The sequence below is a fragment of the Arachis stenosperma genome, chromosome 9, assembly GCF_014773155.1.
Source record: "Arachis stenosperma cultivar V10309 chromosome 9, arast.V10309.gnm1.PFL2, whole genome shotgun sequence".
NCBI lineage: Eukaryota > Viridiplantae > Streptophyta > Magnoliopsida > Fabales > Fabaceae > Arachis > Arachis stenosperma.
The window spans coordinates 94,720,706-94,733,666 of NC_080385.1; the positions used below are offsets into that span (position 1 = coordinate 94,720,706).

Below are 12,961 nucleotides of genomic sequence, written 5' to 3' on the forward strand. Positions count from 1 at the left end.
ATGGTTGCTAAGTCAGAGGGGTTCTGCTTAGAACTCTCTGTCTGTTGCTGAGAAGATGATGGAAAAGGCTTGCTATTGCTAAGCCTGTTTCTTCCACCATTATTGTTATTGAAACCTTGTTGAGGTCTCTCTTGATTCTTCCATGAGAAATTTGGGTGATTTCTCCATGAAGAGTTATAGGTGTCTCCATAGGGTTCTCCTAGGTAATTCACCTCTTCCATTGAAGGGTTCTCAGGATCATAAGCTTCTTCCTCAGATGAAGCATCCTTAGTACTGTTTGGTGCATTTTGCATTCCAGACAGACTTTGAGAAATCAAATTGACTTGTTGAGTCAATATGTTATTCTGAGCTAAAATGGCGTTCAGAGTGTCAATCTCAAGAACTCCTTTCTTCTGACTAGTCCCATTGTTCATAGGATTCCTTTCAGAAGTGTACATGAATTGGTTATTTGCAACCATTTCAATTAGCTCTTGAGCCTCTGCAGGCGTCTTCTTCAGATGAAGAGATCCTCCAGCTGAGCTATCCAAAGACATCTTGGATAGTTCAGAGAGACCATCATAGAAGATACCTATGATGCTCCATTCAGAAAGCATGTCTGAGGGACATCTTCTGATTAATTGTTTGTACCTTTCCCAAGCTTCATAGAGGGATTCTCCATCCTTCTGTCTGAAGGTTTGGACTTCCACTCTAAGCTTACTCCATCTTTGTGGTGGAAAGAACTTTGCCAAGAAGGCATTGACTAGCTTTTCCCAAGAGTCCAGGCTTTCTTTAGGTTGAGAATCCAACCATATTCTAGCTCTGTCTCTTACAGCAAAAGGGAATAGCATCAGTCTATAGACCTCAGGGTCTACCCCATTAGTCTTGACTGTGTCACAGATTTGCAAGAATTCAGCTAAGAACTGATGAGGATCTTCCATTGGAAGTCCATGGAACTTGCAATTCTGTTGCATTAGAGAAACTAATTGAGGTTTAAGCTCAAAGTTGTTTGCTCCAATGGCAGGGATAGAGATGCTTCTCCCATAGAAATCAGGAGTAGGTGCAGTAAAGTCACCCAGCACCTTCCTTGCATTGTTTGCATTGTTGTTGTTTTCGGCTGCCATGTCTTCTTCCTCTTTGAAGAATTCGGTCAGGTCCTCTAAAGAGAGTTGTGCTTTGGCTTCTCTTAGCTTTCTCTTCAAGGTCCTTTCGGGTTCAGGGTCAGCTTCAACAAGAATGCCTTTGTCTCTGCTCCTGCTCATATGAAAGAGAAGAGAACAAGAAAATGTGGAATCCTCTATGTCACAGTATAGAGATTCCTTGAGGTGTCAGAGGAAGAAAAATGGAAGACAGAGGTAGAAAATTCGAACTTATTAAAGAAGATGAAGTTCGAATTTTGTATTAAGGAATAGTGTTAGTCTATAAACAGAAGGATGTGAGAAGAGGAGAAGTAATTTTCGAAAATTAAGTAAAAAAAATTTTGAAAACATTTTGAAAAACACTAATTGATTCTCAAAAACTAAGAATAGAAAAAGAATCAAGTGATTTTTGAAAAGGATTTGAAATTAGAAATCAAAAAGATATGATTGAAAACTTATTTTGAAAAAGATGTGATTGAAAAATTATGGTTTTAAAAAGATATGATTGAAAAGATATGATTTGAAAACAATTTTAAAAAGATTTGATTTTAAAAATTAATGACTTGCCTAACAAGAAAAGATATGATTCAAACATAAAACCTTCCTCAACAGAAAAGGCAAAAAATGTTCAATCAAATCATTAATTGTTAGTAAGTATCTTTGAAAAAGGAAAGAAATTGATTTTGAAAATATTTGATTGAAAAGATATGGTTTGAAAAAGATTTGATTTTGAAAAACTTTGAAAACTTGAAAAAAATTGATTTTGAAAACAAAATCTTCCCCCTTTGCCATCCTGGCGTTAAACGCCCAGAATGGTGCACATTCTGGCGTTTAACGCCCAAACTACTACCCTTTTGGGCGTTAAACGCCCAGCCAGGCACCCTGGCTGGCGTTTAAACGCCAGTCTGTCTTCTTCACTGGGCATTTTTGAATGCCCAGCTTTTTCTGTATAATTCCTCTGCAGTATGTTCTGAATCTTCAATTCTCTGTATTATTGACTTGAAAAGACACAAATTAAAAATATTTTTGGATTTTTAATAATGAGGAATAATCAAAATGCAACTAAAATCAAATAACAATGCATGCAAGACACCAAACTTAGCAGTTTGTACACTACTGACATTAACAAAAATGAGAATGCATATGAGAAACAACAAAACACTCAAGTCAATAGAATTCAAAGATCAGAGCAAGAAATCATCAAGAATTACTTGAAGATCCTTAAGACACATGAATGAATGCATGCAATTGACACCAAACTTAAGATGAGACACTAGACTCAAGCAAGAAACATCAAATATTTTTGGTTTTTATGATTTTTGTAAATTTTTTTTTTTGTGATTTTCGAAAATTAAGTAGAAAAAGATATCAAAATTCTTAATGAGAATTCCAGGAATCATGCAATGTTAGTCTAAAGCTTTAGTCTAAAGGAATTAGACATGGCCGGCCAAGCTTCAGCAGCACACTGCATTCAAGAGCTAAATTGATGAGAATCAATCAGCCTTGGTGATGATAAGAACATCACCTTGAAACACTAGAATTCATTCTTAAGAACTCTGAAGAAAAATACCTAATCTAAGCAACAAGATGAACCGTCAGTTGTCCATACACAAGAACAATCCCCGGCAACGGCGCCAAAAACTTGGTGCACGAAATTGCAATAACACTTTTGCAACTCCGCACAACTAACCAGCAAGTGCACTGGGTCGTCCAAGTAATAAACCTTACGCGAGTAAGGGTCGATCCCACGGAGATTGGTGGTATGAAGCAAGCTATGGTCATCTTGTAAATCTCAGTCAGGCAGACTCAAATGTATAATGGTGATGAACGAAAATAACATAAAGATAAAGATAGAGATACTTATGTATATCATTGGTGTAAGAGCTTCAGACAAGTGTATGAAGATGCCTTCCCTTCCGTCTCTCTGCTTTCCTACTGTCTTCATCCAATCCTTCTTACTCCTTTCCATGGCAAGCTCGTGTAGGGTTTCACTGTTGTCAGCAGCTACCTCCCATCCGCACAATGAAAGCTAATGCTCTTACACTCTGTCACAGTGCGGCCAATCACCGGTTTGGTTCCCTCCCCTACCGGAATAGAATCACTCTTTTGCGTCTGTCACTAACGCCCAGTAGGTTACAGGTTTGAAGCACGTCACAGTCATTCAATCATTGAATCCTACTCAGAATACCACAGACAAGGTTTAGACCTTCCGGATTCTCTTGAATGCCGCCATCAGGTCCTGCCTATACCACGAGGATTCCGATTAAAGAATCCAAGAGATATTCACTAAGCCTCAGATGCTTGTAGAACAAGAATGGTTGTCAGTCACCTTGTTCGTGAGTGAGAATGATGATGGGCGTCAATCATCACATTCATCAGGTTGAAGAACAAGTGATATCTTGGATAAAGAACAAGCGGAATTGAATAGAAGAACAATAGTAATTGCATTAATACTCGAGGTACAGCAGAGCTCCACACCTTAATCTATGGTGTGTAGAAACTCCACCGTTGAAAATACATAAGAACAAAGTGATCATTGGTTTCGGCCCCAGAGAGGGAACCAGAAGAACCAAGATCTGATCTAAGAACTAGATGTCCCAAAAGATGAAAATACAATAGTACAAGGTCCTACTTATAGAAAACTAGTAGCCTAAGGCGTACAGAAATGAGTAAATGACATAAAAATCCACTTCCGGGCCCACTTGGTGTGTGCTTGGGCTGAGCAATGAAGCATTTTCGTGTAGAGACTCTTCTTGGAGTTAAACGCCAGCTTTAGTGCCAGTTTGGGCGTTTAACTCCCAATTAGGTGCCAGTTCCGGCGTTTAACGCTGGAATTTCTTGAGGTGACTTTGAACGCCGGTTTGGGCCATCAAATCTTGGGCAAAGTATGAACTATTATATATTGCTGGAAAGCCCAGGATGTCTACTTTCCAACGCCGTTGAGAGCGCGCCAATTGGGCTTCTGTAGCTCCAGAAAATCCACTTCGAGTGCAGGGAGGTCAGAATCCAACAGCATCTGCAGTCCTTTTTAGTCTCTGAATCAGATTTTTGCTCAGGTCCCTCAATTTCAGCCAGAAAATACCTGAAATCACAGAAAAACACACAAACTCATAGTAAAGTCCAGAAAAGTGAATTTTAACTAAAAACTAATAAAAATATAATAAAAACTAACTAAAAGATACTAAAAACATACTAAAAACAATGCCAAAAAGCGTACAAATTATCCGCTCATCAGCGCTGGACGCCTGAAAGGAGACAGGAGGCTAGCGTTGGACGCTAGTTTTGGGCCGTCTATTCTGAAGCAAAGTATAAACTATTATACATTGCTGGAAAGCTTCTAGAAGTCAGCTTTCCATAGCCGTTAATAACGCTCCATTTGGACTTTTGTAGCTCCAGAAATGCTCTTCTGAGTGCAAGGAGGTCAGATCTGGACAGCATCTGTAATGCTTTTTCTGTCTCTGAATCAGACTTTTTGCTCCAGCTCCTCAATTTCAGCTAGAAAATACATGAAATTACACAAAAACACACAAACGCATAGTAGAATACAAAAATGTGAATTTAACACTAAAACCTATAAAAACTTAATAAAAACTAAACAAAACATACTAAAAACTATATGAAAACAATGCCAAAAAGTGTATAAAATATCCGCTCATCAATGAGCAAAATTCTTAAGTTTGGTGTTGCAAAAAGCTTTGCTTTTTTACTTCTACCATTCCTAAGTATGGTAGCTAAAGTTAGAGAATCCTCTAGAAAGAGGAAAGGAAAAGCCATTGCTTCTGCCTCCGAACCTTGGGAAATGAAGAGATTCCTCACCAAGGCCCATCAAAACCACTTCTATGAAGTAATGGCAAAGAAAATGGTGATCCTCGAAGTCCTCTTTAGGCTCAAAAAGGATGACTACCTGGAAATCCAACAAGAAATTTGGATAATAGATTGGGAAGTTCTAACTAATCATTTCTCGAATGTTGGAATCTTAATTGTGCAAGAGTTCTATGTCAAGACATGTGTCACTAAAAGGCATGATACAAGTGTGAACCCAAGCCACAAGAATTGGCACACCATAGTCCGAGATAGACTCTTGGATTTCAGTCCGGAGAGTGTAAAATTGGCACTCAAATTACCACAAATGTTTTGAGACCCACACTCTTATACTAGAAGTGTCAACACCGACCAAAGGTTAGACCAAGTGCTCGCGGACAATTGTGTGGAAAGAGCACAATGGAGGAGGGATGCGCAAGGCAGGCCATACCAACTAGGTAGACTTGACCTCAAGCCCGTGGCAAGAGGATGGTTGGAATTTATCCAATGCTCTATCATCCCAACAAGTAACCGTTCTGAGATTACCATAGACTGAGCAATAATGATTCACTACATTATGCTTAGGAATGAGGTGGAGGTACACAAGGTGATACCTCAAGAGCTATACAAGGTGGCAGAAAAGCCCTCCACCCAAGTGAGGCTGGCATTCCCACATCTCATCTGTCACCCATGTAATTCAGCTGGAATTGTCAAAGAAAAAGACACCCCCATAGAGGAGGACAAGCCCATAACAAAAAGAAGGATGGAGCATGTTAGAAAGCCTGTGCATGCACCACAACAAGAGTATATGAAGCCGCCTCAACAAGAAATTCCTGAGATGCCTCAAGGGATGTATTTTTGATGAGCGGATAATTTATACGCTTTTTAGCATTGATTTTAGGTAGTTTTTAGTATGATCTAGTTACTTTTAGGGATGTTTTCATTAGTTTTTATGCTAAATTCACATTTTTGGACTTTACTATGAGTTTGTGTGTTTTTCTGTGATTTCAGGTATTTTCTGGCTGAAATTGAGGGACCTGAGCAAAACTCTGATAGGAGGCTGACAAAGGACTGCTGATGCTATTGGAATCTGACCTCCCTGCATTCGAAATGTATTTTCTAGAGCTACAGAACTCCAAATGGCGCGCTCTCAACAGTGTTGGAAAGTAGACATCCAGAGCTTTCCAGCAATATATAATAGTTCATACTTTATTCGTGATTAGACGACGTAAACTGGTGCTCAACGCCAGCTCCATGTTGCTGTCTGGAGTCAAACGCCAGAAACACGTCACGAACCGGAGTTGAACGCCCAAAACACGTTACAACTTGGTGTTCAACTCCAAAAGAAGCCTCAACTCGTGGATAGATCAAGCTCAGCCCAAACATACACCAAGTGGGCCCTGGAAGTGAATTTATGCATCAATTACTTACTCCTGTAAACCCTAGTAGCTAGTCAAGTATAAATAGGATAGTTTTCTATTGTATTAGACATCTTTTGACTATTAAGTCTTTGATCATTCGGTCTTGTGACCACGTTTGGGGGCTGGCCATTCGGCCATGCCTGAACCTTTCACTTATATATTTTCAACGGTGGAGTTTCTACACACCATAGATTAAGGGTGTGGAGCTCTGCTGTACCTCAAGTTTCAATGCAATTACTATTATTTTCTATCCAATTCGATTTATTCCTGTTCTAAGATATTCGTTGCACTTCAACTTGATGAATGTGATGATCCGTGACACTCATCATCATTCTCACCTATGAACGCGCGTGATTGACAACCACTTCCGTTCTACCTTAGGCCGGGCGCATATCTCTTGGATTCCTTAATCAGAATCTTCGTGGTATAAGTTAGAATTGATGGCGGCATTCATGGGAATCCGGAAAGTCTAACCTTGTCTGTGGTATTCCGAGTAGGATTCTGGGATTGAATGATTGTGACGAGCTTCAAACTCCTAAAGGCTGGGCGTTAGTGACAGACGCAAAAGAATCACGGGATTCTATTCCAGCCTGATTGAGAACCGACAGATGATTAGCCGTGCTGTGACAGAGCATTTGGACCATTTTCACTGAGAGGATGGGATGTATTCATTGACAACGGTGATGCCCTACATACAGCTTGCCATGGAAAGGAGTAAGAAGGATTGGATGAAAGCAGTAGGAAAGCAGAGATTCAACGGGGACAAGCATCTTCATACGCTTATCTGAAATTCCCACCATTAATTTACATAAGTATTTCTATCCTTTATTATTTAAGCAAGTATCTCTTTATATTTCTCATAACCAATTATTATCTGCCTGAATGAGATTTACAAGATGACCATAGCTTGTTTCATACCAACAATCTCCGTGGGATCGACCCTTACTCACGTAAGGTATTACTTGGACGACCCAGTGCACTTGCTGGTTAGTTGTGCGAAGTTGTGACTAAGTGTAATTCACGTGTGAGAGCTACCAAACTATTGGAGCCATTGTTGATGATCACAAATTCGTGCACCAATTTTGCTCTCCAAAATTATTGGGACCAACTGAACACCTCTCTAGGAGAATTGAGCTCCAACATGGATCAGCTGAGGCTGGAACACCAAGAACAGTCCACCATCATTCATGAAATAAGAGAAGATCAAAGAGCCTTGAGGGAAGAACAACTAAGAGAAGGGCAAGACATAGAGGAGCTTAAACGCTCCATGGGATCCACTAGAGGAAGTAGTAGCCGTGATGAGTCCATATTTTCCGATATATTTTAGCTTCATTTGAGTGAATTTCATCACATAAGCATACACTTAAGCACCACAATAGCATACTTTTGTGTTTGATCCCTAAATTGAACCTAAATGTGGAACATTCAATTTTGTGCTTGAAATGAGCAATTTAATTCCACTTTTATTCCATTTGATGCCATGACAAGTTTGTTGAGTGATTTCAGGCCTTAGAGGCAAGAATGGATGGCCAAAAGTGGAAGAAAGCATGTACAAGGGAGAACACATGAAGAAAACAAGGAAAAGCACACACAGGGACGTGTTCGTGCGCACAAGTGCCTGTGCGTACGCACAGGAGCATTTTTAGCCAAGTGTGCGGACGCACACATGTGTGCCTCCGCACAGGTCCCTGCATGTGATTTTATTAATGAAACACGTGCTTCGCGATTTCTGAGGCCTCTTGGCCCATTTTGGAAGGCTTGGATGCTGAAATCAAGTGCTATATTAAGGGCATATCAACACATATGAAGGGAGCCATCTTAGATTAGGAAAAACACATAGTAGGAGTATGAGTAATGTAGATTAGGAAATTCTCTCTTAGAGTTTAGTTAGGGTTTGTAGCATTTTATACTTCAAGTCTTGCTTTTGGATTTTGCAATTTACATTGTAAGTATTTCTTTAATTGTCTCTTTCAATTACATTACTTGTTCTACACTTTCTTATATTTCCGTTTCTCTTGTTAATATTTACTTTGCCTTGCAATTTTGGATTTCTAGTTGTTTAATTTGATGTTGATGGCTTTTATATGTTTGTTGAGTTGCTTTTATTTCTTTTGATCATTTATGGTTCATAGCTTTCATTAATTTACCAATTTTGCCATGTTTTATGATTATGCCCATTAGGTGTTTGATGAAATGCCAATTTTGATTATGGGGTAATTTCCACCCCTTAGCTTGGAAAAAATGAGTATATAGATTACTAGAGCCTTAATGTCCAACATTTAGTGATAATTCTTGGGTTGTTAGTTGTTATTATTTCCACTAACGCTAGCTTTTTACTAAGGTAATTAGTAAGTTAGTTAGGAATTGTGGATTAATAACAATTATGCTCGCTTAACTTATCCTTCGATGTTAAGGGTTGACTTAGTGAGATTAATCCATCATAATTATCATAGTTGTGGTTATGGCAAGGAAGGGATTCCATAACTCATCCTGAGTCAAGGTTTCATTTATGTTTTAAATCTCATTTTCATCACTTTATAGTCTTACTTGTCTATATTGCATACATAGTTCTTTTATTCCTTTATTTGTTTATTAATTGCAATTTCGCCTTGTTTTTAATTCCTTTATTGCTTACTTCTTCATTGAAAATACCCCTGCTTTCCACAACCAAAATTATGTGCGCTAATTGGCATTAGTTCCTAGGGAGAACGACTCGGGAGTCGAAATACTCTCGGTTAAATTTGGTTTAAATTGTGACATTATCTTGAATTGAATTTTTGATTGAGAGGATCCATTGCCGGTTTGGACTGTACTCACAACGGAATTATTTTATCTAGTTTTCCGAATTGGCATAAATTCTCTTCTATCAAGCTGCCGTCACTAAGGTGGTCACGTTCCATTACCCCCTTGCTTATGCTATTTTTCTGTTTTCCATTATGTTTCATTGTCTGTTTCTTGTTTCTAAGTGCATGATCATCTTTTTGTTTTGTGTTAAACTATGAAATATTCTATATCTCTCTCACCATACTTAAAAGAAAAATCTACTTGAAAAAGAGAAAAGTGAGATACATAATTCTGAGTCATATAATAAGAATAGTCCAATTATTTGATGTGGTGGCCTTGTTTTACTTTCTGAATGCATGAATTAACAGTGCATATCTGATGTTGGAGTAAGGTGTGTTGGCTCTTGAAAGAATGATGAAAAAAGACAAGTATTAGTGGTGATCTGAAAAATCCAAAAAAGTTGATTCTTGAAGCAAGAAAAAGCAGCAGAAAAAAAAAGAAGAAAAAAAAGGAGAGAAAAGAAAACAAAAAAAAGAGAAGAAAAAAAAGAAAAGAAAAAGCCAAAAGATCTTAAAACCAAAAGGCAAGAGCAAGGATCCAAGGCTTTGAGCATCAATGGTTAGGAGGGTCTAAAGAAACAAAATCTTGGCCTAAAAAGTTCAAATGAGCAGCTTTCCCTAACTAAATGCTTGTGGTGTGAAGGTGTCAAATGAATAGCTTAACACTTAGCAATTAAGGTCGTGATCCTAAAAGCAAAAGAGTGTGCCTAAGAACTCTCGACACCACTGTCTGGGACTTTAACCAAAGCTAAAGTCGAATCCAAGGGTTCCCCCAGTTAAGTGCCTGTGGCGTTTATGTATCCGGTGATAATACAGGAAAATAAAGCGCTTAGGGTCACAGCCAGGCTAAAAAAGAAGTTTTGTTCAAGAATCAAGAAAAGCTAAACTAAGAAAATCAATAATATCATCTGGACTCTGAATTCCTAAAGATGTCAATACTTCTGAGCTTCAAAGGAAAGTGAGATGCCAAAAATATTTAGAAATAAATAGCTATGATGCCAGGGCATCATGGCCTGTTTTCTATGCTTTTTCAGTAGATTTTAGTTTAGTTTTCATACAAATTTTGTTGATAAAGGAGCAAAAGCATGAAAAATCTCTGCATGAAAAAATCTTAAGCATAAGTAAATTTTTGTTAATATACAGGGTAGAAATAATGAAATAGATCACACTAAGTGAAGATTTAATTTTGAGTATTATTAGAACACTTAATATTTAAAGATCATCTTGTATATTACTTTGATACACTTATTTGTTTGATTATAGGCTAAGTAGAAGCAGAGAAGCAGAGAAAAGGAGAGTTGGAGAGCTAACGTTGGTGGCAAAGTTGGAGTAAACGTTGGCAATGAACCAATGCTGTATGGAAAAATTGAAGAAGCATCGTTGGAGGGAACGTTGGTGAACCAACGTTAGCCCCAACGTGCACGACATGAAGCATGGAAAAATTGGCAGCCACGCGTACGCGTCACCCACGCGTATGCGTGAGAAGGGAAAAAGTGACAATCCACGTGTACGCGTAGCCCACGCGCACGCGTGAGTAGAGCGTTGGCACAGCAACGTTTGTCTCCAATGTCAACTCAAACGCTAGCAACACAGGACATACGTACGCGTCGCCCACGCGTACGCGTGACTGGAAAATCGTTGGTGACAACGTTTGCATGACAACGTTGACGAAAATGCTGCAGCAGTCCTGGGAACATTGTTCTCAACGTTTGTGAGACCAAAACGGCCCTAATAATTGCCAATACACCCTGGATCATGCAAGCAAGCAGAGCCCATCAAACATCACTCAATCCAAGGCACAAAGAAGCATCTAGATTAAGGATTTTTGTTTGTAATTTGTATTTTCGTCTTTTATTTTGTAAGTCTATATAAAGGCATCAGCTGGATTGGAGGGGAGTCCAGAATCATGCATTCACATCCCCTGACACACACCATACACACACTCTTTTCCATTTCCTGTTCTTTTCTTTTCTGCCTTAGTAGCTCAGCTTTAATTTGTATTTTTTAGTTATGAATTTTGAACTTTCATTTCCAATTTTGAATTCTTGATCTTTTTTATTTTTCTGCACTTTCTTTCTTTTCTTTTTGCACTTTCTTTCTTCTCTGTATGAATAGAGCAATGAATTAAACTAACTCTTTTCATTGGGATAGAGAGCTCTATTGTTATTTAATGGATCAATTGTATTTTTCATTATTCTTCCTCTGTCTTTTCTCTTGGTCTTGCTAGAAAGCTTTCAGTCTTCATTCAATTGAACAATCGTCTCGACGGAGAAATTGTTCATACTTGGATTTCCTCGGAACCTTGGAAAAGGAATGAGGAGATCATGCTAGAAATGCTTTCTCACATTGGATTAGGGGTTGGATCGATATTGTGACATTTAATCCTACCAATACTTTGATCTACGAAGGTGTGTGGTATAATCAGTGACCAAACTTCATCTCTTCCCATGAGCAATTAAATCAAGGAATTGGGCAATTGTTCAAGCTTAAAGAGATTGGGTTACCAAGAAATTGGGATCCAATCACTTAATATTTCCAAGGAGATCAATGAATACATTGATTGAGAAAGAGATGAGAATGAACTTGATCGGAGAATTCAATATCTCTTGATCCCAATGCTTTTTCTTTCTTTCTTTTTTAGTTATTTACTTTCTGGTATTTTTATTTCTTGCATTCCCGTACTTAATTTCTCTTTTATATTCTAGCACTTTACTTTTCTTGCCTTTTACTTTCTTGCAATTTATTGCTTTCCCTTTACTTTTATGTCATTTAAATCTCCTGCTGCTTATCACTCAAATATGCTAGTCTAACTTGGAAAATCAATTAACCATTGATTGCTTAATCCGTTAATCCTCGGTGGATCGACCTCACTCTTTAGTGAGTTTTATTCCTTGATACGACCCGGTGCACTTGCCAGTAGTTATTGCGGAAGAAGTAATTTTTCCGTATCAAGTTTATGGATTGGCCAATGTTGGAGGGAACATTGCCAGTCCAACGTTGATATCAGAATGCACAATTGAGAACCTCTCTCTTCTCAACAACATATGGAGCCAATCCAATCAATTTCAACAAAGGTCAAAAGCCCAATCCAGATGACTTGAAGATCAATTGAAGAAATTGTATAAAAAGCTTAGAGTTTAAGTTAGTAGGGGGGTTAGACAGTCAGAAACACAATTGAGAAATTCCACACTCATCTCTGTACTCTCCTCTATTTTCTGCACTTTTTCTTTCTTTGTAATTTGAATTGAGCTATGATGAACTAAACCCTCTTTCATTGGGTTAGGGAGCTCTGTGTAATTCAATGGATCAATATTAGTTTTCAGTCTTCTTCTTCTTTCTTTTCTCTTGATCTTGCTTGAAATATTTCGCTCTTCATTCAATCATTCAATCGTCTTGGAAGAGTGATTTAAGAAAATTGTTGTGGTATATAATTTCCTCAATTGAATGAATTCTCGTTGCAAGTATAGTTCTACACCAACAAACAATCCTCCCAATAAAAAATATTGGTTGTCACATGTACAAACCCCAATGAAAATTAACCGAAGTATTAAGACTCCGGGTCGTCTCACAAGAAATTGCAATGAAGTGGTCAATTATTGGCTATGGGGATCAAGGGGGTTTTGATTGATATGAGGCAAGAAATTAAATGGACAAGAATTTAAATGACAAGAAAAGTAAATCAAGCAAGTAATAAAGAGAGACATTCATGGCAATGGATTGAGATCATACGCTTTCTATCCTAGTCATGCATGATTAATTCATCTTATTTAGTCAACTCCAA

General features: G+C 38.2%; 1 non-coding gene across 1 annotated transcript; it reads left to right on the forward strand.

Moving 5' to 3' along the window:
• The first annotated feature begins 587 nt into the window (after nt 1-587).
• Nucleotides 588-695, forward strand: LOC130953235 (small nucleolar RNA R71). Its single transcript, XR_009075407.1, has one exon. It is a non-coding gene; the product is annotated as a small nucleolar RNA R71 (small nucleolar RNA).
• Nucleotides 696-12,961: the final 12,266 nt, after the last annotated feature.